Source organism: Thalassophryne amazonica, chromosome 2, assembly GCF_902500255.1.
Source record: "Thalassophryne amazonica chromosome 2, fThaAma1.1, whole genome shotgun sequence".
NCBI lineage: Eukaryota > Metazoa > Chordata > Actinopteri > Batrachoidiformes > Batrachoididae > Thalassophryne > Thalassophryne amazonica.
In genome coordinates this window covers 13,277,871-13,304,438 of record NC_047104.1, presented here as the reverse complement: position 1 = coordinate 13,304,438, position 26,568 = coordinate 13,277,871, and the positions used below count along the sequence as shown (strand labels likewise).

General features: G+C 41.5%; 1 protein-coding gene across 1 annotated transcript in view; it reads left to right on the top strand.

The window, feature by feature from the left end:
- Positions 1–3,459: 3,459 nt before the first annotated feature.
- ano1a (anoctamin 1, calcium activated chloride channel a) overlaps positions 3,460–26,568 on the top strand; it is a 278,021-nt gene continuing 254,912 nt past the window's right edge. Inside the window, exon 1 of the mRNA XM_034183761.1 lies at positions 3,460–3,592. The gene's annotated coding sequence lies outside the window, so the exon portion shown is untranslated. The remainder of the gene's footprint in view (positions 3,593–26,568) is intronic.

The following is a 26,568-nucleotide window of genomic DNA, read 5'->3' as shown; positions in this document are numbered from 1 at the left end:
CTGTATGTGTGATATGCTCATGCTCATTCTGGATGGTACACCGTGATCACAGGCACCTCACATCAGCACGTCTCTGTGATACGCTGTTGCACAGTGCAGCCATGTGGATAGGGTCTAGCAGCCAAAATACAACCCCAATTCCAATTAAGTTGGGATGTTGTGTAAAATGTAAATAAAAACAGAATACAATGATTTGCAGATCCTCTGCAACCTATATTGAATTGAATACATGACAACGACAAGATATTTAATGTTCAAACTGAAAAACTTTATTGTTTTTGTGCAAATATTTGCTCATTTTGAAATGGACGCCTGCAACACCTTTCAAAAAAGCTGGGACAGTGGTATGTTTACCACTGTGTTACATCACCTTTCTTCTAACAACACTTAATAAGTGTTTGGGAACTGAGGACACTAATTATTGAAGCTTTGTAGGTGGAATTCTTTCCCATACTTGCTTGATGTATGACTTCAGTTGTTCAACAGTTCAGGGTCTCTGTTGTCGTATTTTGCGCTTCATAATGCATCACACATTTTCAGTGGGCAACAGGTCTGGACTGCAGGCAGGCCAGTCTAGTACCCGCACTCTTTTACTACGAAGCCACGCTGTTGTAACGTGCAGAATGTGGCTTGACATTGTCTTGCTGAAATAAGTAGGGACGTCCCTGAAAAAGACGGTGCTTGGAGGATGGCAGCATGTGTTGCTCCAAACCTGGATGTACCTTTCAGCATTGATGGTGCCATCACAGATGTGTAAGTTGCCCATGCCATGAGCACTAACAAGCCCGCCATACCATCACAGATGCTGGCTTTTGAACTTTGCCTTGTGTCCTCCTTTTGTCTGGTGGACACAATGTCCATGATTTCCAAAAACAATTTGAAATGTGGACTCATCAGACCACATCACACTTTTCCACTTTGTCCATTTCAAATGAGCTCGTGCCCTGAGAAGGCAGCGGTATTTCTGGATGTTGTTGATGTATGGCTTTCGCTTTGCATGGTAGAGTTTTAACTTGCACTTGTAGATGTAGCGATGAACTGTGTTAACTGACAATGGTTTTCTGAAGTGTTCCTGAGCCCACGCAGTAAGATCCTTTACACAATCTTTGGAGTTTATTTTATGTCCACAGCTAAAACATTGGAACTCTGACATTGGTGTTTATTTTAATTGCATAACTGCAACACTGGAACTCTGTGTGTGTTTTTATTATAATTATTATTATTATTATTATTATTATTATTATTATTATGTATAGACCCGAAAGACTGGCACTGTGTCTTCAGTCATTATTTCATGTACATACCTGAAACATTGGAACTCTGCTGTTTACGAGGTCTATTAGATAATAAACCGACCCTTTTATTATTTTTTTTTAACTATATGGATTTGAATGACGTGCGATTACACCAATCATGCTTGAACCCTCGTGCGCATGCATGAGTTTTTTCACATGTGTCGGTGACGTCATTTCCCTGTGGGCAGGCCTTGAGTGAGATGTGGTCCCGCCCTCTTGGCTGAATTCCTTTGTTTCACACGCTGCTCGCGTTGCTTTATCAACATTTTTTCTGGACCTGTGAGGAATATCCGAGTGGACACTATTCAAGAAATTAAGCTGATTTTCGGTGAAAAGTTTAACAGCTGATGAGAGATTATGGGTGTTTCTGTAAGGACTTCCCACAGAGCAGGACGTCATGCAGCGCTTCCAGGCGCCATCGTCGGCCTGTTTCGACCTGAAAACATCCTAATTTAAGGCTTAATTCACCCAGGACGTCGAGAGAGAACAGAGAAGATTCAGAAGAGGCCGGCATGAGGACTTTATGCGGACATTCCACTGTTTAAGGACATTTTTTAATGAAAGATGTGCGCGCAAATTCGCCGAGTCGTTTCCGTGACGACTCGGCGAATGTGTGTGCGCCGCGACAGGAAAAACACCTCCGTGTTGAAAGCCATTTGTAAATTCAGGCGGCTTTTGATGGCTTTCAACAAGTGAGTAACTGAGAAATTGTTTAACAGCTTGGGCATGTTCCAACTTGCCCGTTAAGGTTTCCAATGGAGGTGTTTTTCCTGTCGCGACCCCCCGCGGTCAGGTCCGGCCCGACATGCGACTCTGCCCGCACGTTCTTTCATTACAAAATGTCCTTTAACAGTGGAATGTCCGGATAAACTCCTCATGCCGACTTCTTCTGAAAGTTCTCTGTTCTCTGACGACTTCCTGGGTCAACAGAGCCTGAAATGTGGAAGTTTTCAACTTGAAACTGCGAGACGCTGCCGCAGTCGAAGCGCAGATCACCATCAGGCGCCGTGGGCCGTCCTTACGGCGACACTACCAGACCAAAATCTCTCATCAGCCGTTAAAATTTTTACCGAACACCAGCTGAATTTATCGAATGGTGTCCACTCAGTTGTGCCTTACAGTTTTTGAAAAAATTTTGATCAAACAAAGCAGCAGTCTCTGAGCCATTCCTAAACAATGAAAAAACTGACGAGAGGGTGGGCGACTCCTCACTCAGAGACTGCCCACAGGCGAATGACGTAACCGACAGGCGTGAAAAAACTCTTGCATGCCCACGAGGGTTCAAGCATGTCTGATGTAATCACACGTGATTCAAATCCTATGGTTTTTGAAAAAATAATAAGGTTGGATACTTTCTAATAGACCTCGTATTTCATGTGTATAATGAAACACTGGAACTCTTTTTTTGTTTGTTTGTATTTCATATACAAACACGAAACTTTGGTTTTTTTTTTGGTGATGCTTACAGTGTCCATAACTAAACATTTGGTCAGATTTATTCAACTCTGTGTATGCTTGTTGTTTGCTCCCTGTCTAGGTTGTCAATTATGCTGTGCTGTCATTTCCGTCATTTGTGTCAAAATCTCTGAGTACAGTGTTATTTGCTAATTAGTTTGTCCCCCACCCACACTGATGTTGGGTTAGTACTGTGTGTGTGTGTGTGTGTGTGTGTGTGTGTGTGTGTGTGTGTGTGTGTGTGTGTGGTGTGTGTGTGTGTGTGTGTGTGTGTGGTGTGTGTGTGTGTGTGTGTAAATGTGCGAGTTTTCCGGATGTGATGTGAACAGACACTTTGAATATGTAAATACAGTGTTGTTGTTTAGGAAAACACTCAGGGAGTCTTTTTGTTGTTCGATAACCTCTGTGGTGTCAACCAGAAGTGTTTGACAACATTTCAGACTTCAGAGTCTTTTCTCCGGGTTGCTTTGAGTTCAAGGCTGGGAGCATTTATTTATGGAAATCTACTCTGCAGTGTCGTGCGTGTCCCTACACGTCTGCTGGAGAATGTGTGTCTCACCTGAGCAGACTCTGCGCAACTCACCAAAATTCAAACAAAACGACAAATTAGAACCTATAGAGCAAATTTAGGTTCCCACTCCACAATTATCAGGCAGTGCTTTTGTCCCTGACTCCAGGTCTGGAGCTCATAGTGTATAGACTCGCAGCGTGGGAGGAGACATCTTACCTGTAGAGACACTTCCTCCTCCGCCCCGTCTGCGCACAGGTGAGGAGGAAGTTCTACCTGAGCGGCACCTGCGCATTTTTTCATCTCCGTCCAGACGGATCACTTGGGACCAAAGGTAAATACACCTCCAAACACAAGACTTTCCTTTAAATTAGCGCAAAAGTTGCATTTGGCACTTGTTTCTCTCTTCTGTTTCCTTTGCGTGTCGCGTAATCCGCAGCTGTGCGCGCTTTCTCCCCTCCAGCTATGACCTGTCACTAATTCCTCTGTTTTCTTGCCGGTGTCAGATTAGACGGGTTGCGGTTTTGGCAAAATAGTTCGCCAATTAGCAACTGTGAATATTGGCACCGATGTAATCATCAGTTTGAGCGCGAACGCGTCATTGGGTATTTTACGCACGGTGTGCGCTCGGCCGGCAGGAGCGCGTCGTGAGAGCGGACAATACGCAGCTCTCTGGCACACTCCAGTTTTCACAGACATTTCATTCCTGACTCTGAGGCGCAGGATCAGTTCATCATAAAATAACGAGTCGAGATTGTGTCACTGTGCTCGTGCGCTCTGAAGACCCCAGCGCGAGTGGCTGGCACAGCTGGCGCAGTGATGCTCGAGCTGGAGAACCACGCTGCGTTCGGGTCTCATCGGAAACACGGGTGCTGATAACCAGCAATCGTTTGGGGCTGTGTGGTATTCATTACTCCACAATAAATTAACACCATTGCCCCTCTTTTGTTAAGAATCGCTACGTCACTGTTTGTGACGTGGCCGTTGGTCTTCAGACCTCAGAACATTTCTCTTTCCTTCATGACATCTTACTTTACCACTTCTTTTCGAAATACAGAAAAAAATAGAGAAAAACTGAGACTGCACTGCTAATGAAACTTTAGCAGTGAGAATTAAATGGTATCAGAGGGATGATCCAAACCCTGTGCGCTCTAACTTCATCATGTCACTGCTTAAACAGTGACATGATGAATCACAAACATGTCGCTGATCAATATACACTTTAGATCATCTTTCTTGCCTATTTATTTTATTTAACCAAGTAAGTTATGAAGAAAAAAAAATCTTATTTACAATAACGACCTATATGGTTGTTATTGTATGGGTTGTGGAGATATAGCAGAAAACATGTGTTGGATCTTACCAAAACAACTTGTGAGACTGGATGATGTTTTGTTCAATTTTGACCTAGACCTTTGTCTGATCCTCTCCAAAAGTTTATCATCTTGAGATGTTTGCCCAAATGATATTCCCACCAAGTTTGATGAATATTGCTGTCCTCCTCCTACACACACACACACACACACACACACACACACACACACACACACACACACACACACACACAACACACACACCACACACACACACACCACACACACACACACACACACACACACACACACATCACAGGACCAATAGCAAGACCCTGTTCTGCAGTTTCACTCAATAAATGTGTGTGACACAGTGCAGTGTGGAAAATATGCCTCGAGCAGGTTGACCTCAAAAACTGAGTGAGTGTGCATGAAGAAGAGCAGTGAGGGAAGCCAACAAACACCCACGGCAACCTTTGAAGGAGTTACAAGCTTCAGTGGCTGTGACTGAGGAGACTGTAAAGACAACAGCTCTTATTCACTGATTGAACAATAATAATCTATATATTAAAAGCCAAGTGGCCTCTGTGTACATGTGGATGAAGGTCATGAAAACGGACAGTTGATAGGACTAATAAGTGTTCAGGGGAATTAAATGACAGCTGTATTTTTTCAGGACACAGTCCACACATGCAAATATTCAGTATTAGTAGACTTACAAAGACCAGTACAGTAGTTTTAATTAAAATCTTTACAAGAATGGGTATTTCTCACAGAAATGTAAATTTAACATAAAGTCTCCTCTGGGAAGCACAATGGTTTAGTGGTTAGCACCGTTGCCTCGCAGTAAGAAGGTCATGAGCTCGATTCTCACCTGTGACCTTTCTGTGGGAGTTTGCATGTTCCTCCCCTTGTTTGTGTGGGTTCCCCCCGGTGCTCCAGCTTCCTCCCACATCCAAAGACATGCAGGTTAGGTGGACTGGAACACTTTAAATTTTCTGTAGGTGTGCATGCGGGTGTGAATGTGTTTGTTTGTCTATATGTGGCCCTGCGACAGACTGGCATCCTGTTCAGGGTGCTGCTAGAGGTGGGCAGATCGATCCTAATATTGATACAACGCTGGTATTGATATTGAACGATCCTCGTGTAAAAAGATCGATACTCAAGGTTTTTTCTCTCCCGCACGCACTGACTGCTGCGCACGCAGATTCATCAAAGTCTACTCTCTGTCTGTAAGAGCAGCGCTGCACTGTGTCACACAACACGGAGCAACGCACCCTTGTATTGTGGTTTGTCAACCCTCTACCTCACGCCCTATGACTGCTGCTAGAGGTGGGCAGATCGATCCTAATATCGATAATATCGATATCCAACACTGGTATTGATATTGAACAATCCTCGTGTAAAAAGATCCATACTCAAGCTTTTTTCTCTCCTGCACGCACTGACTGCTGCGCACGCAGATTCATCAAAGTCTACTCTCTGTCTGTAAGAGCAGCGCTGCGCTGTGTCACACAACACGGAGCAGCACACCCTTGTATTGTCGTTGTCAGCCCTCTACCTCAGGAGAGTTTGATTTTTTTTTTTTTTAACAAAAATGTTGATTGTAATAATAAAGTATTTTCTTGTATTTTGTACAATATTTGGCAAAATTCTATCCTAGGTTTTCTGGATCCTTTGGAACTATGAAGCTTAAATATGAAAAAGTATTGTATCGGTATCGATATCGGCGATACTTGGCCTGTATTTACTTGGTATCAGATCAATACCAAAATTCCCGTATTGCCCACCTCTAACTGCTGGGTTAGGGCTCCAGCACCCCCCCCATGACCCTTAACTGGAGGAAGTGGTTGAAGATGATGTGAGCGAGTGAGTGAAAGTCTTTTCTGTTCATACTGTTTCAGGGGTGTGGGAGACACTCTGTCTGCACTCTTAATGGACCTAATGACTTTCTAAATACATTTTTTTTGTCTGTCCCCAAATGATGTGTTCAGTAAATCAAAGAAAGTTTGCATCATTTATTGCCACCCTTGAAAAATGTCAGCTACCTGTTTGTAAACACTACCCAATGTCGAGCCAGTGAATCCCCATGGGCAACATAATAATAATAAATATAATAATAATAATTGATACTTATTATTATCAAGGAACCCAAGTTCAGTCACAATAATGTCAGAAAAAGTGATAAGTAATTCAATAACTGCTATAGTTTTCAGAGATGGGAATGCAAATCACAAGTGAAATGTTTTGACCATAACATTTTTGGAAAAAAAAAATTTTTTTCGTTTGTTTTCGTCTTGCAGATTGATAAATTTGTGCTTCTGGCTTCAAATGACTGAACGGTATCTGCTAATCTGCTGCTCTTTAAAATCTGGAGTTGTGTTTTGGGCAGCATTAGGCAGAGTCCCGACAGTCCGTGAACGCAATACGATGCGCCACAGTTTGGCACGATCGTGGATGCGCGTTGCCCATTTAAACGACGTTGGTGCGTGAAGGGCATGCATGTCTTTATGTCTCATGATGTCATCAAGGGTTGTCACGTGCTTGGCGGCTCATCAGTGCTGGTTTGACACGCCAGGCAGACCTCTTGTCTACGACTAAGTGGGATGGTGATGGAGAAGCGGTAGGTCTCCGCGGTTTCCACGCAACAGAGTGAGGAGCCGCTCAGGGAGGAAGATCAGGGGTCTGTGCGTGAGCAGCGAGCGCATTTTCAGTCCACATGGAGCAAGACGACCAAGCGTCAGGAGGTGCAAACCCACCCGTGGGCAGCGTGGAGTCCGGTAAGGGCTTTAGGTTCTGCAGGTTGGTGAGTTCAGGAGCCGTCAGGAATTTTTATGTAGCGCTGCTGTGGCGTGCACGACCTCAGTGCTTCTGTAGTTTTATGCGTAATGATGTGTGTTTAGCCTCACATCCAACAACTCTCAAAACTGATTTAGCAAACACATGAACTGCAAAGTAGTTAATTATTTTCTCGTTTTAGTTTGTGCTATTTTCACATAGAGAAGCTTTGTGCAGGTGCAAGCACTGAATATAGGATTACAGTTTTTTTTTTCACTGCACTTTTCACAATACTGAAGTCATCCAGTGTCAAACAAACTTAAATACTTGGCATTGACTTCATGTTAAAGTCATGAAGTCAGTGTTCCCAGCAGCAAAATTCTGCACTTTGCGTTTTAGGTCCTCTGTTGAAACAGCTGACTGTTGACTGAAATATTCTGCATTTTGACAGACAAACAAAGCAAAAACAGTGTCAACTTTGTGTTTAATTTCATTTGTCGTCTTGTTACTGCCGATCCAAAAGTGCTCACATTTGCATTGATATGTTCATGTATATATGCACCAGATGTAGTTGTTGCTGCAGAGATTTTTCCACAATTACAGTCCTGTTGTGTCTCTAAGTCACGACCTGCCTGTGGCAGGAAGAAAGCAACTACAGCAAATTTCCCAAACTCAATTGCGAGTAGTAAATCAAACAGGTTCAAATTTACTTCAGCCGCTTGGCATGAAATATTTGTAGAAATACATAAATCTGCATACTTTGTTGTTGAGCCAGACAGTGTGTTCCAGCTGTAGAGGAATCACACGTCTTTGTCTCTGCCAGGGTGCTAGAGAGGAAACAAAGACTCAGAGACAAACCTCAGCTTCAGGAGGAGCGATGTGGGATCCATCCTGTTTGTGGAACAGTAGACCGGCCCTTCGCTCGGGACGGAACTAACAATTATTTTCATAATCGTTGAATCAATCAAATATTTTCTCAATGAGTCGAGTAGTTGTTAGATCCGTAAGATGTCAAAAAATGGTGATTAGTATTATCCAGAGGCCAAGATGACACCTTCAGATGTCCTTTTGTCTGCAGCTCAAAGAAAAACAGGAGAGGAGGAAAGCAGCTTATTACATAAACCACAAAATATTCACATTTAAGAAGCTGCAGTCAAGAGAGCTTGGAATCAGAACATTTAAGCAATCATCAAAATAGTTGTTGATTAATTTAAAAGTTGATTAATCATCGATTAGAATGCATTAATTAGAACTGAAATTATTACTAGTACCCCCCCATCACCACCACCACACCCTTTGGGGAGAAGCTCCAAGATTTTGCCTTTTTCAAATACAATTTCAAATTCCTGCAACTTCAGTTTGACATCTTATCTAAAATTACAGACTAAGGTCTTGTACACATGGAAACAAATACAGTCCTTTTCTCATTTTTTCAAAAAGTATTCTGTAAATACGGCACAATTCAAGAAATGTCTGCGTGAAAACGTTGTAGTGTATATGCCAGGCCTGTATGTGGTGCTGTCATGCTTAAAAAATACAAAACAAGAACAAGATGTGGAACATGCGCATAACCGGTGCAGCAGAAGCGAGAACTTCAGAAAGCGGCACACTGAGTTGAATAAAGTATTTCAAGAGAAGGAGCTGGCTGTTCTTATCGACTGTGTTGTGCAATTAAAATGTGCTTTGTGCTCAGTGCAGAAAAAACACAGAATTGTGGTCCACCTGTTACACGTGGAAACATTTGGTCTTAATGAAACAAGCACAACATAACCTCTTAAGTCTTTAAATATTCCAGACATTGACAATTAATGATTTTTTAATTTTATATATGAGGAGGCGGCGGCAGCGACATTTCAGCTACTGAAACAGCAGCCTGTCAAGTGCAATAAGTTAACATCCAGGTTTTAAATGAATAACATACAGATGCAATCAGAACCTGCTACATTTCCTTTCCATGACTGTGCTGGCTTAGTTGGATGTTTTTTTTTTTGTTTTTTTTTTGGCAAAGTCTAATCTGGCCATACTATTCTTGAGGCTGATTAATGGTTTGCTCCTTGTGGTGAACCCTCTGTATTTGCCCTCATGAACTCTTTTTAGACTTAGATACTGATACACTTATTTCCTGGAGAGTGTTCTTCACTTGGATGGGTGTTGTGAAGGGGTTTTTCTTCTCCATGGAAAGGATCCTACGATCATCCACCATTATTGTCTTCCATGGATGTCCAAGCCTTTTTGACGCCCCAAGGTCACTAGTGCATTCTTCTTTTTGTTTCTCAGAATAGACTACACTCTTGATTTGGCCATTTCCCCATCTCTCTGATGGATTCCATCCTTTGTTTTACCCTAAGGATGGTCTGTTTCACTTCCCTTCACTTCACTTTCAGTGTTTTCACTGACTTCGAGAGCTCCATGTTGTGGGTTCACAGCAACAGCTTCCAAATGCAAATGCTTCACCGAGAATCAACTCCAGACCTAACGGCTAAGACCAAGCTTTACTAAATTATAAATAACGTTTGAATGATATGAGATAGAAACTTACTTTTTTTGCTGAAAAGTTAACTCAGCTGACTTTCGAGCCAGCCATCAGCCATCTTTGTACTCCTCATAGAAGCTGTGTGATGATGTGCGCAATGTGAGTGTCAAAAAATCCAATCATAGGGCAGATTTACCTCACATGAAAAGCCAAAGATCATTTTCAGGAGTGATATGTTACTAGTTGGCCCGTATGAATAGCCCCCTGGGTGCTCCAATGAGTACATACTATTAGTACATACTCAGGGTGCCCTGCGCCATTACACACAGTGATCACTGAAAGCAGGAGCAGACAGAGAGCCTCTGATGACAATCTCACATGCTCAAACAAAGAGTGTTAACTATCAGGATTGCTCCACTAGTAGTTTGCATGTGAATGTTACTGGATAACTGTTGCTTTCTCTGCATAAAGCACTGTTTACCATATCAATGGACAACAAAACACATAGACCATTTTGTATATATTGTTCAAAATCTGCATTTGTGTTTTATTGTTTGAACCTTTTTGTTGTACAGACTTTCACACAAGATCTCAAATTACCTTTATAAAGTGTCAGAACAGCGGTTTATTATAGTTTGCTGTGTGTTTTGAATAAATGTGTGTGGAAAATTATTTTCGCTTTATTTTTTTCCTTGCCTATTTTTGATTGTAAACCTTTATTATACTTATAAAACACAACAAAACATATATATTCTGAAAGCACAGGTTGTCCTGAAAAAAGAGACATAAAACTTGATTGCGGGATGCAGGGAGAGCTGTTAACAGCAATAATAAAACATTTTTGCCAGGCAAGTGAACTGTCCAAAAAATGCCCTCAGACCCCAGAGGGTTAATTGATGATGGATTAATGAGGGAACAGGCCATGAAATAGCTTTTCACCTAGTTGTACAATTACCTTTGAAAAGAGTTGGTTACATATCAAAGAGCTGTAATTCCTAAAACCTTCATCCAATTGAATGTGAATACCCTCAAATTATAGCTGAGAGTCTGTATTTTAAGCCCATATTGGTTATATAACTGTATCTTAAATATGTCGAAGTAAACAGCTAAAATAACAAAACTTGAGGCCCCTTCAAACATAACACGAAAGACGTAGAAACCGCAAGAAAATCCATGAACCAAAACCGAAATGGGGAACCGCAAAAACACCTGCTGTCGGAGGGACACACAGTCGGACAGGCATGCATGATACCGCGTTGACAGTTTCGTGCACACTCGTGTTTGTGTGCACAAACAGTGGGAGCACGTGGAAAGTTGCGCATACAGCAGCAGAGGGAAAAATTAATAAAACACTACAATGTATAATGCGTAATTCCTGGTATAAAGAGCAGATTTAGCCTCCACCTAGACGCACACCAGGACGTAATGAAATGGTGTGGATTACTGTTCTCTCGTTCATGTTTTACATGAATTACCTGATGCCCTGATGTGATCAAGCAGAGCGGTTTTAATTATGATTTCCATCCTTCCAACAGCGGCAGGTGTGGAAAGCAGTTCTGACTAATTCAGGGAAGGAACCATAAATTATCCCAAAAGGCTACACTAGGTACGGGATATAGAGGTGTAAAAGGTAAATTTATTTACACAGTTTAAAAGAAGTCCCACAGTTTTATAAACTTGTTCCCACAATTACAAATTTCACAAGTCACAAAATACACATTTCACCTTTTCCATTTCACTGTTTCGTTTCCAACCAGTTACCTTATAGTGCACTTTCCAAAGCTTCTATATTATTGCACTTTCTATAGTTCACCTTTAACCTTGATTAACAGAGCAAACATGCCCAAAATTAGGATAAGGAAAACACAGGCATATCAATCAAGTGATGCAAATCTGGTCCCAGGTATGTGCAACGACTGCACCAGAAGAGAGTGCAGCACTTCTGAGCAGCCAGTCGAACCAGTATAGACAAAACAACGGCCCCTTTAATAGGAAGTGGCGACTCAGCCGTGGTTCTTTGTGCCCAAATGAGAAACATGAACATGAATATCAGAAACCAATTACTACATTAACCCTGCCTGTGTGGTTGGCATCTTACCCACCATCTACCTTAAATGTACACCGCACACCAACATGCCACATGCTCCAGCTGGCAGGCTCCCGTTTCATTGTTATTTTTTTGTTTTGTTTTGTTTTGTTTTGTTTTTTTTTTTGCAAATTTAATAAAAATAAAAAATAACATTGCATGCAGGTAAGTATTCACAGCCTTTGCCATGAAGTTTAAAATTGAGCTCAGGTGCATCCTGTTTTCACTGATCATCCTTGAGATGTTTCTACAGCTTAATTGAAGACCACCTGGGGCTAATTCAGTTGATTGGACATGATTTGGAAAGACACACACCTGTCTACATATAAGGTCCCACAGTTTATATATATATATATATATATATATATATATATATATATATATATATATATATATATATATATATATATATATATATATAGTGGCCGATTTTAACATCCACACAGATGCTGAGAATGACAGCTTCAACACTGCATTTAATCTATTATTAGACTCAATTGGCTTTGCTCAAAATGTAAATGAGTCCACCCACCACTTTAATCATATCTTAGTTCTTGTTCTGACTTATGGTATGGAAATTGAAGACTTAACAGTATTCCCTGAAAACTCCCTTCTGTCTGATCATTTCTTAATAACATTTACATTTACTCTGATGGACTACCCAGCAGTGGGGAATAAGTTTCATTACACTAGACATCTTTCAGAAAGCACTGTAACTAGGTTTAAGGATATGATTCCTTCTTTACGTTCTCTAATGCCATATATCAACACAGTGCAGAGTAGCTACCTAAACTCTGTAAGTGAGATAGAGTATCTCGTCAATAGTTTTACATCCTCATTGAAGACAACTTTGAATGCTGTAGCTCCTCTGAAAAAGAGAGCTTTAAATCAGAAGTGCCTGACTCCGTGGTTTAACTCACAAACTCGCAGCTTAAAGCAGATAACCCGTAAGTTGGAGAGGAAATGGCGTCTCACTAATTTAGAAGATCTTCACTTAGCCTGGAAAAAGAGTCTGTTGCTCTATAAAAAAAGCCCTCCGTAAAGCTAGGACATCTTACTACTCATCACTAATTGAAGAAAATAAGAACAACCCCAGGTTTCTTTTCAGCACTGTAGCCAGGCTGACAAAGAGTCAGAGCTCTATTGAGCCAAGTATTCCTTTAACTTTAACTAGTAATGACTTCATGACTTTCTTTGCTAATAAAATTTTAACTATTAGAGAAAAAATTACTCATAACCATCCCAAAGACGTATCGTTATCTTTGGCTGCTTTCAGTGATGCCGGTATTTGGTTAGACTCTCTCTCTCCGATTGTTCTGTCTGAGTTATTTTCATTAGTTACTTCCTCCAAACCATCAACATGTCTATTAGACCCCATTCCTACCAGGCTGCTCAAGGAAGCCCTACCATTAATTAATGCTTCAATCTTAAATATGATCAATCTATCTTTATTAGTTGGCTATGTACCACAGGCTTTTAAGGTGGCAGTAATTAAACCATTACTTAAAAAGCCATCACTTGACCCAGCTATCTTAGCTAATTATAGGCCAATCTCCAACCTTCCTTTTGTCTCAAAAATTCTTGAAAGGGTAGTTGTTAAACAGCTAACTGATCATCTGCAGAGGAATGGTCTATTTGAAGAGTTTCAGTCAGGTTTTAGAATTCATCATAGTACAGAAACAGCATTAGTGAAGGTTACAAATGATCTTCTTATGGCCTCAGACAGTGGACTCATCTCTGTGCATCTCTTTTTTGCATTTACGCAATATCTCTAAAATTAGAAAGGTCTTGTCTCAGAGTGATGCTGAAAAACTAATTCATGCATTTATTTCCTCTAGGCTGGACTATTGTAATTCATTATTATCAGGTTGTCCTAAAAGTTCCCTGAAAAGCCTTCAGTTAATTCAAAATGCTGCAGCTAGAGTACTAACGGGGACTAGAAGGAGAGAGCATATCTCACCCATATTGGCCTCTCTTCATTGGCTTCCTGTTAATGTGCTTGCTCACAGGGGGTCGTTTTGACCATTTTTACGTGCTTATTGTATGGCCTTACCTTACAATATAAAGCACCTTGGGGCAACTGTTTGTTGTGATTGATTAATTCTAGAATAGAATTTAAAATTCTTCTTCTTACTTATAAAGTTTTGAATAATCAGGTCCCATCTTATCTTAGGGACCTCATAGTACCATATCACCCCAATAGAGCGCTTTGCTCTCAGACTGCAGGCTTACTTGTAGTTCCTAGGGTTTGTAAGAGTAGAATGGGAGGCAGAGCCTTCAGCTTTCAGGCTCCTCTCCTGTGGAACCAGCTCCCAATTCAGATCAGGGAGACAGACACCCTCTCTACTTTTAAGATTAGGCTTAAAACTTTCCTTTTTGCTGAAGCTTATAGTTAGGGCTGGATCAGGTGACCCTGAACCATCCCTTAGTTATGCTGCTATAGACTTAGACTGCTGGGGGGTTCCCATGATGCACTGAGTGTTTCTTTCTCTTTTTGCTCTGTATGCACCACTCTGCATTTAATCATTAGTGATCGATCTCTACTCCCCTCCACAGCATGTCTTTTTCCTGGTTCTCTCCCTCAGCCCCAACCAGTCCCAGCAGAAGACTGCCCCTCCCTGAGCCTGGTTCTGCTGGAGGTTTCTTCCTGTTAAAAGGGAGTTTTTCCTTCCCACTGGTGCCAAGTGCTTGCTCACAGGGGGTTGTTTTGACCATTGGGGTTTTTCCGTAATTATTGTATGGCCTTGCCTTACAATATAAGGCGCCTTGGGGCAACTGTTTGTTGTGATTTGGCGCTATATAAATAAAACTGATTTGATTTTGATTTGATATATATATATATATATATATATATATATATATATATATATATGTATGTACAGTGAGGAAAATAAGTATTTGAACACCCTGCAATTTTGCAAGTTCTCCCACTTAGTTCTCCTATCTGGAAATCACAATGTATGATTTTTTAATAATTTATTTGTATGTTACTGCTGCAAATAAGTATTTGAACACCTGTGAAAATCAATGTTAATATTTGGTACAGTAGCCTTTGTTTGCAATTACAGAGGTCAAACGTTTCATGTAGTTTTTCACCAGGTTTTCACACACTGCAGCAGGGATTTTGGTCCACTCCTCCATACAGATCTTCTCCAAATCTTTCAGGTTTGGAGTTTCAGCTCCCTCCAAAGATTTTCTGTTGAGTTCAGGTCTGGAGACTGGCCAGGCCACTCCAGGACCTTGAAATGCTTCTTACGGAGCCTCTCCTTAGTTGCCCTGGCTGTGTGTTTGGGGTCATTGTCCTGCTGGAAGATCCAGCCATGACCCATCTTCAATGCTCTTACTGAGGGAAGGAGGTTGTTTGCCAAAATCTTGCAATACATGACCCCATTAATCCTCCCTTCAATACGGTGCAGTCGTCCTGTCCCCTTTGCAGAAGAGCACCCCCAGAGTATGATGTTTCCACCCCATGCTTCACATTTGGGATGGTTTTCTTGGGGTTGTTCTCATCCTCTAAACATGCTAAGTGAAGTTGATTCCAAAAAGCTCTATTCTGGTCTCATCTGACCACATGACCTTCTCCCATGCCTCCTCTGGATCATCCAGATGGTCACTGGTGAACTTCAAATGGGCCTGGACATGTGCTGCCTTGAGCAGGGGGACCTTGCTGCCCTGCAGGATTTTAAACCATGACAGCATCATGTGTTACTAATGTAATCTTTGTGTCTGTGGTCCCAGCTCTCTTCAGGTCATTGACCAGATCCTCCTGTGTAGTTCTGAGCTTTCTCAGAATCATCCTTACCCCAAAAAGTGAGATCTTGCATGGAATCCCAGACCGAGGGAGACTGACAGTCATCTTGTGTTTCTTCCACTTTCTAATAAATAATCATAACAGTTGTTGTCTTCTACCAAGCTGCTTGTCTGTTGTCCTGTAGTCCATCCCAGCCTTGTGCAGGTCTACAGTTTTGTCCCTGGTGTCCTTAGACAGCTCTTTGGTCTTGGCTATGGTGGACAGGTTGGAGTGTGATTGATTGAGTGTGTGAACCAGGTGTCTTTTATACAAGTAACAAGTTCAAACAGGTGCAGTTAATACAGGTTAAGAGTGCAGAATAAGAGGGCTTCTTAAAGAAAAATTAACAGGTCTGTGTGAGCCAGAATTCTTGCTGGTTGGTAGGGGATCAAATACTTATTTGCAGCAGTAACATACAAATAAATTATTAAAAAAAAATCATACATCGTGATTTCTAGATTTTTTTTTTTTTTTTTAGATTATGTCTCTCACAGTGGACATGCACCTAAAATGAAAATTTCAGACCCCTCCATGATTTCTAAGTGGGAGAAGTTGCAAAATCGCATGGTGTTCAAATACTTACATCCAGGACCTGATTTATTGAAGGTTTGCATTTGTAAAAATGTACACAAACACCATTGCACTTACAAATATACCTGCATGCTGGGTTACGTAACACTGTGCAATGAGGATTTTATCTGTCAAGTCAAATGAAGAAGTCTGGGAGCATGCACTGGTGCAGCACTATGCTGCATCCAGAACACCATGTGTGTTGCTTATTGTGTGTAGTTAAATGCACTAAATTGCACAAAATGTCCATTACATTATAGGTATGTGCATCATCAATACCTTATGTATACAGGAACACATATATGCAGTAAGATGTTATGAAATAACACATCTGCAGCAATACCTTATACTGTATAGATAGCAACACATTACATTTTCAGAAAGATATTATACAAGGTGCATCCAAAAAGTATCCAACCTTGGCTGTGAAAAAATTACTCACCTGGGTCTGAAATCTTAATCTCCTTAGAAGTAATCTTTTTGGGACTGCACACACTTCTTCCACTGGTTCAGTCATTGCTGGAAGCATTTCTGGAAGGCTTCTTTTGGAATGGTGTCCAGCTGGGCCATTGTATGTCAATGTCTCATGACTCAAATTGAGTCCCTTTTAATGCCATTTTGATCTTGGAGACCAGTCAAAAATCAGAGGGAGCCATGTCAGGAGAGTAGGGAGCCTGATGAATCACAGGAGTGTTGTGTTTCACCAGAAAAAGCCTGAATCATCTGAGCAGAACGGGCGGGTGCATTGTAATGATAGAGCTGCCAACATTTTGCTGCCCACGGATCAGGCCATTTGTGGTGCACAAAATCATGAAGGCAACGTACAACCTCCTGTTAAGACTATTAATATTGTGGTTTTCAAGTGCATACTCATGATGTCCCACCCCACAAGAGTAAAAGAAATTAATCAACGTGACTTTGACATTGCTGTGCACCTGCCTTGGAGATGTTAGATGCTTTCATTGACTGAGATTTGTTTTCCACTTTGGACCCATAAACCCATGATTCATTGCCAGTGATGACTGTGTTCAGGAAGTTGGGGTCACTGTTTGTGCCTTCTGGCATGTCCTGTGAGACTTCCAGATGCAGTTGCTTCTGCTATGTCGTGAGCAGCTTCATCATCAATTCATAATGAACCTGTAGTTATCCACAAGTTTTTGGATGGTGACACAATGGTCATCCATGACCAAAGTCTATATTCTGTCAATCACTTGGCCATTTCGGCTTGTGGATGGCCTACTGGAATGTGCATCACTCTCCACCAATGTGTGCCCACTTCTGAAGTGGTTACACCACTCTTTGATTTGTGTTATGGTCATAACATCATCTCCAAAAGTCTGTTGAATTTTTAAATGCTTTCTGCTTAGGTATCAGCAAGTTTTTCACAAAATCTGATGCAATACCTTTGCTCAAGTCATTCCATCATGTTGTAGAAAATGAGAATCTGAAGGGTGCTCAATACACATGTTTACTCTCAGGATGACTGCTAGCTACTAATGTGTTGCGTGGGCAGGAAAAATGAATGTCTGTGCAAGAAGCTTCCCTACAGTTCCCCACCAACTCATACACTTTATTTGTTACTGTGGGATGGAATAAGGTCGGATCCTCTTTTAATGCACCTCATATGTACAGCAATGTTTTATATATACAACCCCAATTCCAATGAAGTTGGGATGTTGTGTAAAATGAAATAAAAACAATAAAATTTGCAAATCCTCTTCAACCTATATTCAACTGACTACACCACAAAGACAAGATGTTTAATGTTCAAACTGATAAACATTTTTGTTTTTGTGCAAATATTTGCTCATTTTGAAATGGATGCCTGCAACACATTTCAAAAATCTGCAACAGTGGTATGTTTACCACTGTGTTACATTACCTTTCCTTCGAACATCACTCAATAAGAGTTTGCCCACCACTGGATATGTCATTCAAAGCGCATATTAAACAAATATGTAGGACTGCCTTTTTGCATTTACGCAATATCTCTAAAATCAGAAAGGTCTTGTCTCAGAGTGATGCTGAAAAACTAATTCATGCATTTATTTCCTCTAGGCTGGACTATTGTAATTCATTATTATCAGGTTGTCCTAAAAGTTCCCTAAAAAGCCTTCAGTTGGTTCAGAATGCTGCAGCTAGAGTACTGACGGGGACTAGCAGGAGAGAGCATATCTCACCCGTGTTGGCCTCTCTTCATTGGCTTCCTGTTAATTCTAGAATAGAATTTAAAATTCTTCTTCTTACTTATAAGGTTTTGAATAATCAGGTCCCATCTTATCTTAGGGACCTCGTAGTACCATATTACCCCATTAGAGCGCGTCGTTCTCAGACTGCGGGCTTACTTGTAGTTCCTAGGGTTTGTAAGAGTAGAATGGGAGGCAGAGCCTTCAGCTTTCAGGCTCCTCTCCTGTGGAACCAGCTCCCAATTCAGATCAGGGAGACAGATACCCTCTCTACTTTTAAGATTAGGCTTAAAACTTTCCTTTTCGCTAAGGCTTATAGTTAGGGCTGGATCGGGTGACCCTGGACCATCCCTTGGTTATGCTGCTTTAGACGTAGATTGTGGGGGGGTTCCCATGATGCACTGTTTCTTTCTCTTTTTGCTCCATATGCATCACTCTGCATTAATCATTAGTGATCGATCTCTGCCCCCCTTCACGGCATGTCTTTTTCCTGGTTTTTTCCCTCAGCCCCAACCAGTCTCAGCAGAAGACTGCCCCTCCCTGAGCCTGGTTCTGCTGGAGGTTTCTTCCTGTTAAAAGGGAGTTTTTCCTTCCCACTGTTGCCAAGTGCTTGCTCATAGGGGGTCGTTTTGACCGTTGGGGTTTTTCATAATTATTGTATGGCCTTGCCTTGCAATATGGAGCGCCTTGGGGCAACTGTTTGTTGTGATTTGGCGCTATATAAGAAAAAAGTTGATTGATTGATTGATTGGATGTATATATATATATACGAGGTCTCTTAGATAATAAACCGACCCTTTTATTTTTTTTTTAACTATATGAATTTGAATGACATGCGATTACACCAATCATGCTTGAACCCTCGTGCGCATGCGTGAGTTTTTTCACGCGTGTCGGTGACGTCATTTCCCTGTGGGCAGGCCTTGAGTGAGATGTGGTCCCGCCCTCTCGGCTGAATTCCTTTGTTTCACACGCTGCTCGAGACGGCGCGCGTTGCTTTATCAAAATTTTTTTCTGGACCTGTGAGGAATATCCGAGTGGACACTATTCGAGAAATTAAGCTGGTTTTCTGTGAAAAGTTTAACGGCTGATGAGAGATTATGGGGTGTTTCTGTCGGTGTAAGGACTTCCCACGGAGCGGGACGTCCTACAGCGCTTCCAGGCGCTGTCGTCGGCCTGTTTCGAGCTGAAAACGTCCTAATTTAAGGCTTAATTCACCCAGGACATCGTGAGAGAACAGAGAAGATTCAGAAGAGGCCGGCATGAGGAATTTATGCGGACATTCCACTGTTTAAGGACATTTTTTTAATGAAAGACGTACGCGCAAATTCGCCGAGTCGTTTCCGTGACGACTCGGCAAATCTGTGTGCGCCGCGACAGGAAAAACACCTCCGTGTTGAAAACCATTTGTAGAATTCAGGCGGCTTTTAATGGCTTTCAACAAGTGAGTAACTGAGAAATTGTTTAACAGCTTGGGCATGTTCCAACTTGTCCGTTAAGATTTCCAACGGAGGTGTTTTTCCTGCCGCGACCCCCCGCGGTCGGGTCCAGCCCGACATGCGACTCTGCCCGCACGTTCTTTCATTACAAAATGACCGTTAACAATGGAATGTCCGAATAAACTCCTCATGCCGACTTCTTCTGAAAGTTCTCTGTTCTCTGACGACTTACTGCATCAACAGAGCCTGAAATGTGGAAGTTTTCAACTTGAAACGGCGAGACGCTGCCGCCTCGAAGCGGAGATCGCCGTCAGGCGCCGTGGACCGTCCTTAAAGCGACACTACCAGACCAAAATCTCTCATCAGCCGTTAAAATTTTTACCGAAAACCAGCTGAATTTATTGAATGGTGTCCACTCAGTTGTGCCTTACAGTTTTGAAAAATTTTTTATCAAACAAAGCAACAGTCTCTGAGCCATTCCTAACAATGAAAAAAATCGACGAGCGGGTGGACGACTCCTCACTCAAAGACTGCCCACAGGCGAATGACGTAACCGACAGGCGTGAAAAAACTCTCGCATGCCCACGAGGGTTCAAGCATGTCTGATGTAATCACACGTGATTCAAATCCATATGGTTTTTGAAAAAATAATAAGGTCGGATACTTTTCTAATAGACCTCGTATATATATATATATATATATATATATATATATATATATATATATATATATATGACAGTTCCAATGAAGTTGGGAGGTTGTGTAAAATGTAAATAAAACTGAATACAATGATTTGCAAATCCTCTTCAACATATATTCAGTTGAGCAAACATACCACTGTATTGTTTTTATGCAAATATTTGCTCATTTTGAAATGGATGCCTGCAACCGTTTCAAAAAAGCTGGTACAGTAGTATGTTTACAACTGTGTTACATCACTTTCCTTCTAACAACACTCAATAAGCATTTGGGAACTGAGGACACAAATTGTTGAAGCTTTGTAGGTGGAATTCTTTCCCATTCTTGCTGATGTACGACTTCAGTTGTTCAACAGTCCGGGGTCTCCATTGTTGTATTTTGTACTTCATAATGCGACACACATTTCAATGGGTGACGGGTCTGGACTGCAGGCAGCCCAGTCTAGTGGCCCGCACTCTTTTACCATGAAGCCACGCTGTTGTAACACGTGCAGAATGTGGCTTGACATGTCTTGCTGAAATAAGCAGGGACGTCTCTGAAAAAGATGTTGCTTGGATGCAGCATGTGTTGCTCCAAAACCTGGATGTACCTTTCAGCATTGATGGTGCCATCACAGATGTGTAAGTTGTCCATGCCATGGGCACTAACACCCCCCCATAGCATCACAGATGCTGGCTTTTGAACTTTGCACTGGTAACAGTCTGGATGGTCTTTTTCCTCTTTCGCCTGGAGGACACAACGTCCATGATTTCCAAAAACAATTTGAAATGTAGACTCATCAGACCACAGCACACTTTTCCACTTTGTGTCTGTCCATTTCAAATGAGCTCGGGCCCAGAGAAGGCAGCGGCATTTCTGGATGTTGTTGATGTATGGCTTTCCCCTTTTGCATGGTAGAGTTTTAACTTGCACTTGTAGATGTAGCGACGAAATGTGTTAAGTGACAGTGGTTCTCTGAAGAGTTTTTGAGCCCACGTGGTAAGATCCTTTACATAATGATGTCTTTTTTAATGCAGTGCCGCCTGAGGGTATCGAAGGTCACGTGCATTCAGTGTTGGTTTTCGGCCTTGCCACTAACGAAAGAGAAAGAATCTGGAGAAAAGTTCTCCAGATTGTCTGAATCTTCTGATTATATTATGGATTGTAGATGATGGAATCCCTAAATTCCTTGCAATTGAAACATTGTTCATTTTCATGCAGTTGTTCACAAAGTGCTGATCCTCACCCCATCTTTGCTTGTGAATGGCTGAGAGTTTTGGGGATGCTCTTTTATACCCAATCATGACACTCACAATTAGTGTCCTCAGTTCCCAAAACGCTTATTGAGTGGTGTTTGAAGGAAATGTGATGTAACACAGTGGTAAACATACCACTGTCCCAGCTTTTTTGAAACATGTTGCAGGCATCCATTTCAAAATGAACAAATATTTACACAAAAAAACATAAAGTCTATCAGTTTAAACATTAAATATTCTTGTCTTTGTGGTTGTATTCAATTGAACATAGGTTGAAGAGGATTTGTAAATCATTGTATTCTGTTTTTATTTACATCTTACAAACGTCCTAACTTCACTGGAATTGGGTTTGTACAGCAAGACATTGTATATGCAGTAAGACATACATACATATATATATAGATATATATTAGTTACAAACAATAGCTTTTATAGTTTTTGAGTTACTGCTGACACTGCAATATTTTTGATGTCCAAACCTTACACCATCAGCAACTCAGGAATTCCTGTTTTGCATATTAAGAGTGTTTATTGGGCATCACGTTGGCTTGGTGGTTAACACTGTTGCCTCACAGGGAGAAGGTTCTCGGTTCACTTCCCTCCCAGTTCTCTGTCCGTGGAGTTTGCATGGTCTCACTGCCTTTATGTTGGTTCCCTCTGGGTGTTCTGGTTTCCACCCACTTTCAAAGACATGCAGGTTAGGTGAGATGGTGACTGTAGGTGTGACAGTAGGTGTGAGTGAGCGTTTGAATGTACTTGCCTGTCCATATGTGGCCTTGTGTTAGACGGGCATCCTGTCGAGGGTGGAACTCTCGCACAGTGACTGCTGGGGTACGATCAAGCTCCCCATGATCCTTAACTGCAGTAAGTGGGTTTAGAAAATTGATGGAAAGACTATGTGTAATTTGAAATTTTTTTTTTTAGGTTTAGAATATTAATTTTCTATGCATTTAAGTGTGTTATTTGTATGTGTGTCAGTTTCTTTATTTTCAAATCCCACTCCCCATTTTTAAAGAAATAAATGCAAAGATGACAGTGAAGGAGTTCAAGTAATTTAGGGTCTTGTTCATGAATGAGGGGACAATAGAATGTGAGATTGGCCAGAGAATCCGTGCAGGAGAGACGATGTTGCCTTCGCTCTGCTGTACTGTTGTGACAAAAAGGGAGCTGAGGCAAAACGCAAAGCTCTCGATCTGGTGGTCAGTCTTTGTTCCTACTCTAAGCTATGGTCATGAGGGTTGGGTCATGACTGAAAGAACTAGATCCCGGGTACAAGTGGCCGAAATGGGCTTCCTTAGGAGGGTGGATAGTGTCACCCTTAGAGATAAGGTGAGAAGCTCAGTCATCTGTGCAGACCTTGGAGTAGAGCCGCTGTCCTTCATGTTGAGAGGAGTCAGCTTGGTGGTTTGAGCATCTGGTAAGGATGTCCCCTGGGCACCTCCTAGGGAGGTGTTCCAGGCATGTCCATCAGGGAAGAGACCCCGGGAAGACCAGACTAGGTGGAGAAATTAATATATCCACACTAAACGTGGTGGTTCCACTAATCCACTAACCACTAATTAGCAAAGCTATCATTTTTATTGCGGATTAGCTTTTCAGCTAACATTGAAAACCATCAGCGGACGAATTAGCTTCACTAAATTTAGTTCTGCTAACTTTCAGTCTGCTAACATTTTTTGCTGGCATAGTGAGTAAAGCTTAACAGTCAGAAACATCTGTACCGCTGGGAGAAGCTCAGTCCTCCCCAGTAGAAAGGGGGCGGACCAGCCGGCAGCTGCTATTGCAAAGATGAAAAACACTGTCATTTACTTTCAACATGTTGATACTCAGACAGTGGGGCAGGAGCATGAAGTGCAAAGCACCTTTCACTTATGGTTTCACTTCAAACCAACTAATTCCAAACAATTTTTCAAAATTAACAGCAACTCTGTCATTTTTACAAAGTGAAAATATGATATTGCACATACGTTTTAAAGTAATGCACTAATTCCTGAAGGTTTGAGTGTGAAACAGACACGTGCCAAAAGACATTATGGTAAAATCAACTGATCTGCTCTCAACACCCCCCCCACCCCCTGGACAAACTGCAGAGAACACTGCCATCTACTGGATGGGAGTGTAAATAGACCAACATATTGTGGAATCTCAAATGCAGTTTTAGGATCAGAACGTCTCAATATACAGTAAGTGGATCACCGATCACATGCATTGTAAAAACCACCACACAAGTTACAGTAACTTTACAGGGGGTGTCAAAATTGGCATGTTTTTTTTTATTTCAGTTTCACGACAGTATGTCATTTTAAAGTACCCAAGTGCCCCCATTATATAGCCCATAATCCCTTGCACACCAGAGTTGCTGCAGTCAAAATAACACTGCGAATCCACATGATGACAATTGCAAACATTGAACATTATATGACCAAAATGTAACTTTTATGCCTTTCATATCATGTTAAGAGACTGCTGCATGAGACCTTGAAAACTTGTTAAAACAATATGTACAAAATTAAATTTACTTTTGTCGCATTTTGCTGTTTTTACCCCATAACTCCAAATTATTCAGTCACAAATAGTCCAACTATACCTTGTTGGACTCTTTATGTTCAGACAAATAATGTGGTTGATGTTTCAATGTGATTCGAGCATTTTTTAAAGTCAGAACCCTGTGTAATTCTTCAATGAGCCCGACCTGGCCACCTGTTGAAAATTCAAGTAATCATTCAGCTCGTTCAAAAGAGGAATGTCTAAGGGCCCCTTCACACATAACATTATTGTGGCAGAATGGTGGACAAAGGAGGAATTGCATGGCACTCTTGAAAAATCGGAGCCGCCTAAAACACCTCGTACCACTGTTGCCACAACCGTTCACGAACACCAGCGGACAAAAGACACTGAATGCCCTGCGAGTGCCCTGCGAGTGCCCATTTGACCCCTCTCTTGCCAGGTGTTGGCCAAATTCCAGGTGCCACACATGAACATCCAACACCACTCGCTGGACACTTATAAAAGGTGGGGCTATTAGTGCTCCCAGCATGAGTGTACAGTGCAGATGACCACATTCGAGCTGTTTGTAAAAACTGTCCTAAGTGCCCCACAAGTGTGTCATTACGAAGCAACACACATGGGTGTGAGCGTGCCAAACCCTCCCCCCCACACACATGTGGCGTGCCAGTGTGTCGACTTCCCCCTTCAACTCATGGTGCGTGAGTGTGTATCACGCCTCCTGCAACACATGTGGCCTATGTTGTGTGTCGCGCTCCCCCATTGCTCCCCGCAACAAATGCGGCGTGCGGGGGGAAGGGGAGCACACTTGCATGATATGCTGATAATTATGTACAGACAAGATCACATGGGGACAGGACAGCCACGTCTGAGTGCACACAGCACAGCAAGGCACCTCTGAGCTGATCATCGCCCAGCCACTCACTGACAATTAGAAATGATGACTCAGTGCACACGACATGTTAAATTAAAAACACAGAGAACACAACCAGGACAAGTATAATATAATTACTACAATAACTATGATGATGATCATGATATCTTGACAGCTCTTGATAATAAGCAACATTGTGCAGTGCTTTTCATTGATTTGTCAAAAGCTTTTGATTCTGTAAATCATATTTTACTCAGAGAGATTGATCAATATTGGACTATCTAAAAAGGCAGTTGGATGGATCTGTAATTGTCTCACTGAGATGTCCCAATGTGTTAAATCAGATAATATTTGTTCTAATATTCTTTCATTAACTAAAGGAGTGCCCCAAGGCTCTGTTTTGGGCCACTCCTATGTACTATCTGTGTGAACAATGCTGGCCAGGATCTTGTGGACACCAATTACCATTTATATGCTGATGATATGGTTATCTACAGTTTTGCAAAAATGCTTAGTGCTAGTGTCTTTACATTACAAAATGCATTGTTCAAAACATGTTTCTACAACTTGATCTTTAATGCAAGTAAGAGCAAGTTGATGCTATTTTCAAAACAAAGAGCAATCTGCAGATAAGTCCTCCAGTTGTCACTCTTCAAGGGCAGAAATCGAAAGATTTAAATCTTTTAAATATTTAGGCATTTTTAATTGATGACAGTCTTAGCTTTAAAGGACATGTTGAACATTTGGATAGGAAATTGAGGCTGAAAATGGTTTTTAAATGTTTTAAATGTTCTGATGTTCTGAATTGTTGTGATCTGTGCACTGTCTTGGCCAGGACTCCCTTGAAAAAGAGATTGATAATCTCTTGGGACTTTCCTGGTTAAATAAAGGTTAATTAAATATATATATAAAAAAACTACATACACAACAAATAACTAAAATAAATAATCACAGAACACAGAAACAGAGAGTGACACTTTGTTCTGTGGGATGAACGAACAGGTGGGCGTGGCCGCAAAGAGCAGCAGCTGTTGAGATCTCTGGACCCGCAAGTCACAGTTGGAGAACAGTACCATGTTTTGAAGGATATGGCATTACAACTCTACACCGTGAGGTGTGTGCTTGTTGTCCTCACATGGAAATACGTAAAAACAAAAACATATATCGCCTCAGCTGGTGATCTGAATGTCATGTCACCCATGTGAGCTATGGTCCACATGATGCGGTGTCTGTCCTTTGGCGCGTCGCTCATTGCAGATATTGACATAATAAGAGTGCACTGCTTCATTCATTGATTACAAAACAAGCACTCTGTAATCTGTAAAACAATAAGTTCTTATTTGCATTCATCATCTTCAATTT